The sequence below is a fragment of the Macaca nemestrina genome, chromosome 9 (assembly GCF_043159975.1).
Source record: "Macaca nemestrina isolate mMacNem1 chromosome 9, mMacNem.hap1, whole genome shotgun sequence".
In the NCBI taxonomy this organism is placed as follows: domain Eukaryota; kingdom Metazoa; phylum Chordata; class Mammalia; order Primates; family Cercopithecidae; genus Macaca; species Macaca nemestrina.
In genome coordinates this window covers 143529909-143536290 of record NC_092133.1, presented here as the reverse complement: position 1 = coordinate 143536290, position 6382 = coordinate 143529909, and positions in this window count along the sequence as shown.

Here is a 6382-nt window from a genome sequence, read left to right as displayed (position 1 = left end):
GTGTGAGCAACCACACCCAGCCTAGAAGTTCTGTTCTTAAGTGAACCATATTGTTTTTTATAGTTTCAACTTTCTCTGCATAAATTTCAAAGTTTTATTTCATTTCTTTAAACATGCTATGTTTAGTTGTTTCAAAACGCGTATCTGATCATTTCGTTCTTTAAAATCTGTCCAGTTCTGCTTCCGTGATTTTTGTGTCTCCTGATCCTCATTCATGTTGTCTCCCCACCACCCCACCGCCATTACTTTGGGTATCTCGCAATTCCTACTAGAAAACATGTGTGTTCTGCAATGGGTTACAGCGTCCACTAGATGTTATTAAATGGCTGCCTGCTGGCCGCCGCTCTTGGAAGTTGCTGCTGTTGGTGACCCAAGGTCCCGAATGTATACACCCTCCTTTACAAGCTTTCCTGTTTCCTTCCAGGAATGTTAGGGGCACTGACAGTCTCAACCATCTCAAGTCAACTCCAGGGCTTGATTTTCCTTGGCCTCCAAGTCATAGATCACATGTACCCAGGACAAGTCTAGGCAGGAGCTGGTCTGTGGTCCCAGATAAATTCTCTGGACATTTTTTCCCCATTTTCTTTTCTGTCGGTTCATTTCCAAAGCAGCTTTCTTTAAAATCCCCTATGGGTGCGTGGAGTGTAGGTTTAGATACGGCTCACCTCTGCAGTGTGTGTGATTCCCTTTGGGGTCCCAGCCTCGCACCAAGAGGCTTTTCTTTATGACTCTGGGTACTGGAACTGATTTCTCCTCCTCTCGTCCCGAGTGGCTGAGGAACCAAGACCTAGTGTGGGCCCCGCAGGAACCCTCAGGGCATAAGCCTGGTTTGATGGTCACGGACCCTTTCATGCATTTAATATACACACCAGCTTGAAAATTCTCTACAGACTTTTGTACCGTAATTTAGGTTCCTACTGCCTTTTCATATTTTTGATATTTTTAAAGTTTTTTTGAAAAAAATATAGGCCAGGTACAGTGGCTCACACCTGTAACCTAGCACTTGGGGAGGCTGAGGCAGGAGGATCACTTGAGCCCAGGAGTTTGAGACCAGCTTGGGCAACATAGTGAGACCCCATCTCTACAAAAAAAAAACAAAAATTAGCTGGGTGTGTGATATGGTTTGGCTGTGTCCCCACTCAAATCTCATCTTGAATTGTAGTTCCCATGATCCCCACGGGAGGGACCCGGTGGGAGGTAATTCAATCATGGGGGTGGGTTTTTCCCCCGTTGTTCTCATGAAAGTGAAAAGGTCTCACGAGATCTGATGGATTTATAAAGGGCAGTTCCCCTGCACATGCTGTGCTGCCTGCTACCATGTAAGACCTGCCTCTGCTCCTCCCTCACCTTCCACCATGATTGTGAGGCCTCCCCAACCATGTGCAACTGTAAATCTGTTAAACTTCTTTTTCTTTATAAATTACTCAGGCTCAGGTATGTATTTCTTTATTAGGAATGTGAGAACAGACTAGTATAGTGTGGTAGTGTGCACCTGTTGTCCCAACTACTCAGGAGGCTGAGGTGGGAGGATCAATTGTACCAGGAGGCAGAGGTTGCAGGAGGCTGAGGTGGGAGGATCAATTGCACCTGGGAGGCAGAGGTTGCAGGAGGCTGAGATGGGAGGATCAATTGTACCCAGGAGGCGGGGGTTGCAGGAGACTGAGGTGGAAGGATCAGTTGTACCCTGGAAGCGGGGGTTGCAGGAGGCTGAGGTGGAAGGATCAGTTGTACCCGGGAGGCGGGGGTTGCAGGAGGTTGAGGTGGGAAGATCAATTGCACCTGGGAGGTGGGGGTTGCAGGAGGCTGAGGTGGGAGGATCAATTGTACCAGGAGGCAGAGGTTGCAGGAGGCTGAGGTGGGAGGATCAATTGCATGTGGGAGGCGGGGGTTGCAGGAGGCTGAGGTGGGAGGATCAGTTGTACCCGGGAGGCGGGGGTTGCAGGAGGCTGAGGTGGGAGGATCAGTGGTACCCAGGAGGCAGAGGTTGCAGGAGGCTGAGGTGGGAGGATCAATTGTACCAAGAGGCAGAGGTTGCAGGAGGCTGAGGTGGGAGGATCAGTTGTACCAAGAGGCAGAGGTTGCAGGAGGCTGAGGTGGGAGGATCAGTTGTACCAGGAGGCAGAGGTTGCAGGAGGCTGAGGTGGGAGGATCAGTTGTACCAGGAGGCAGAGGTTGCAGGAGGCTGAGGTGGGAGGATCAATTGCACCAGGAGGCGGGGGTTGCAGGAGGCTGAGGTAGAAGGATCAGTTGTACCAGGAGGCGGGGGTTGCAGGAGGCTGAGGTGGAAGGATCAGTTGTACCAGGAGGCGGGGGTTGCAGGAGGCTGAGGTGGGAGGATCAATTGCACCAGGAGGCGGGGGTTGCAGGAGGCTGAGGTAGAAGGATCAGTTGTACCAGGAGGCGGAGGTTGCAGGAGGCTGAGGTGGAAGGATCAGTTGTATCAGGAGGCAGGGGTTGCAGGAGGCTGAGGTGGAAGGATCAGTTGTACCAGGAGGCGGGGGTTGCAGGAGGCTGAGGTGGGAGGATCAGTTGTACCCGGGAGGCGGAGGTTGCAGGAGGCTGAGGTGGAAGGATCAGTTGTACCAGGAGGCAGGGGTTGCAGGAGGCTGAGGTGGGAGGATCAATTGTACCAGGAGGCAGGGGTTGCAGGAGGCTGAGGCGGAAGGATCAGTTGTACCCGGAAGGCGGAGGCTGCAGGAGGCTGAGGTGGAATGATCAGTTGTATCAGGAGGCAGGGGTTGCAGGAGGCTGAGGTGGAAGGATCAGTTGTACCAGGAGGCAGGGGTTGCAGGAGGCTGAGGTGGAAGGATCAGTTGTACCAGGAGGCAGGGGTTGCAGGAGGCTGAGGTGGAAGGATCAGTTGTACCAGGAGGCGGGGGTTGCAGGAGGCTGAGGTGGAAGGATGGCTTGTACCCAGGAGGCAGAGGCTACAGTGAGTTGTGATTGCACCACTGCATTCCACTTTCTCTGGGTGACTGATTGAGACTCTGTCTCAAACAAGGGGTCAAAGTTCTGAGTCACTACTTCAGTTTTCTCTGGATTATGGACCACAGGAGTTAATGCAGGCTCTAAAAATGCCTAACATTACCAGGAGATTAGGTTGGGCTCTGCAAGAATCCAGTTCAATAGCTATTAAAATATATTCTTCTCCTTGAATAAATGTTCTTAGAAAATTGAATAATATTGCTTTATAGGCCTCCAGATCCTAGTTGGTTTTTATTGCTCTGTTTTTAAATAGTTCACGGAATCAGGATAATAGAAGTTTAGACAGCACAGTCCCTGCATTGCTTATTACTAAATCTCCTAAGCTACTGCATAGCACTCTTCCCAGGGAATGTGGAAAAGTGAGCACGGTTACACAATCAGAGACTCATATGCTGGAAGGACCCTTAGAGATTTTCTGAACCAACCAATCAATTGATTTTTTAAAAGAAACAGAAGAATTCTCAAGGTTAAGTGACTTGCCTCACATTAAATCTGCAGTGTTAAATTGCAGAGCTTCGACTAGAATGTGTCCTCTCCATTCCAGGCCATTGTCTAAGTAACAGCTTCTCCTAACAGAAAACTCAACAACATCATGCAACACCGTTTCTCTGACCCAACAGGAAGCCCTGAGGTAGGGGCACTCAGTCACAGGGTACCTCAGCCCTGCCATTGGGAACCAGACCCTCCCCTCTTCCCATTGAACCATCCTTGTGGCTGCAGAAAGAGGAGAAGTGTAAAGGGGGAAAGAAACATCTTCCTATGAGGCTTGGACTTGTTCTTGCAAAGAAATGCCTGAGCCAGGGACATCCACCCCTGTCTGGATGGTTGAGGCAGTGTCTGATGGTCAGTTTTAGCTTTCCAGGCTCCAAGGAAGAGAAGAGCCAGAAAGAGGAGGTTTCAGATGCATTTCTTGTGCCGTCCCTTTAAAATAGATGCTTCACCGGTTTGCTTTTGTTGATTTTAAGACTACAAGATAGTCATCTCTCTCTCATAATATCTGTAATGTTGACATCCACAAATATATACAGATATTTATATGCAATTTAGTCAAGGTTGGTAAATCTAACAACTTGTAGCCACTACCCAGAACAAGAAAGAGAACATTACAAGTCTCCATGCATCCCTTGCCAATCACAACCCCCCTCTAAACAAGTATCTGACATTTTTAGTGGTCATTGCTTTTCTTTTCTTTTCTTTACAGTTTTACAACATGTGTGTACCTCCATCGAATATACAGTTTGGTTTTTCATGTTATTGAATTTTATGTAAATTAAATCACATTATGTATTTTTTTTTAAGATTTTTTGTAGAGACGGGGTCTCACTATGCTGCCCAGGCTGGTCTCAAACTCCTGGCCTCAAGTGATCCTCCTGCCTCAGCCTCCCAAAGCTCTGGGATTGCAGGTGGGAGCCACGGTGCCCAGCCACCCATGCTGTACACTCTTCTGGGACTGCTTTTCCCCCTCATCATTATATTTGTAAGATTCATCCACACTGTTATCTATAACTGCCATTCTCTTCATTGCTGAACAGAATCCCATAGAATAAATATATTTCAGCTTATTTATCAATTCTATTATTGATGGGGCGGCTTGCAATTTGGGGTTATTATTAACAGTAATAATATGACACCTTGAGCATGCTGGTACATAGATCTTTAGACACACACACAGACTCACACTCAGATCTCTAAGGTATATTCCTAGGGGGAGAGCTGGTGTGATTGTCTTCAACTTTACTGGATAACATGAGGCCGTTCCTCAGTGATGGCACCCATTTGCAATCCTTTCAGTGGACTGGAGGGTCCCTGATACTCCATCCACATCCTGGTGAACACGTGATGGTGTCAAGCTGTAAACCTTACTGACATGATGGCGAGATGGCAGCACCGCCGAGCATTTCTGTGGTTTGGGACTCTGACTGCTGATGAGATCAAACACAGTGAAAGGTGGATTGGCTGTTTTTGCATCAGACTTTTTGTGATTTGCTCATTCAAGTCTTTGGCTCGTGTTCTATTGATCATCCTGGCCTTTTGCTGTGATTTGTAGATGTTCTTTATGTATTCTAGATACTAGTCCTTTTCCAGTATCTTTTCCAACAGTCTGACTTCTGTTCTCATTCTTCTTGTGATGTGCTTTGATGAATAAGGTTCTTCATTTTAGTGTGTTAAATCGAGCCATCTTTTTTCATGTGTGGTTGGTGCGTACTGTGTCTTGTTGGGGAAATCTTTCCCTCCCCCAAGGCCATGGCAACATCCTCCAACAGTCCCTTCCAAAAGCTTGTGCTTCCATGTTTAGATCTTGATATTTTCTACCTCTGGTCTTAGTTCTGGACTAATACCCTACCAGGTGACCCCCTCCCCCCTGCAGAAAATAATGATAACACCTGCATCTACCAGAGAAGGTGAGCAGCCTCTACCTGAGGCAAATGTGGCACAATCAAGCAGACAGGATCCTGGTGAGGCCACCTTCTGGAGGAGCTGCATGGGAGCTATGCAAGTGAGTTCCCATGTCCAGGTTTTTAGTTTAGACCAAGCACAGTCCACACAGTGAGCACAGGGACAGGCAGATAGAGAACCCATGGGGAAGAGCCTGCAGCCTTTGTTGGAGTGGGAAACCAGCGGGGAGGCCAGGAACAGGATATGAATGCCAAGGCAGGGAAATCCCATAAGTGAAAAAGCCAGAGAAGGGGTCCTCAGACTCCCCCTTTCCTCATAACCCATTGATCCTGAACCACACGTACAACAGACGCAGTCACTCTGCTGAGGACAGAGGAGATGAACGGACTGAAATTGTCACTCAAGAAACAAGTTTTCAGTTCATCCAGCCAAAGAAACTACCTACCAAGCAAAGGAAGCAATAATCATGGAGGAAAATAACTGATTCTGAACTCCCCAGCTCAGCTTTTTTTTTTTTTTTTTTTTTTTTGAGACGGAGTCTCGCTCTGTCACCCAGGCTGGAGTGCAGTGGCGCAATCTTGGCTCACTGCAAGCTCCGCCTCCCGGGTTCCCGCCAGTCTCCTGCCTCAGCCTCCCGTGTAGCTGGGACTACAGGCGCCGCTGCCATGCCCGGCTAATTTTTTGTATTTTTAGTAGAGACGGGGTTTCACCGTGTTAGCCAGGATGGTCTCGATCTCCTGATCTCGTGATCCGCCCGCCTTGGCCTCCCAAAGTGCTGGGATTACAGGCGTGAGCCACTGCACCTGGCCCCAGCTCAGTTTTTTTGACCAGAATGCAATGAAAAATTACCCAGCACATGAGGAGCCAAGAGATCAGACCACGTTCCTGAAAAAAGGGAGGTCAGCTGTGTGTCGCTCCGAGTGTGGTTCTGGGTGCTGGAATCAACATGTCAGTGTTCACTCTGTTTATTCATTCTTGTGTATATAGTTAAAAGAGTTCT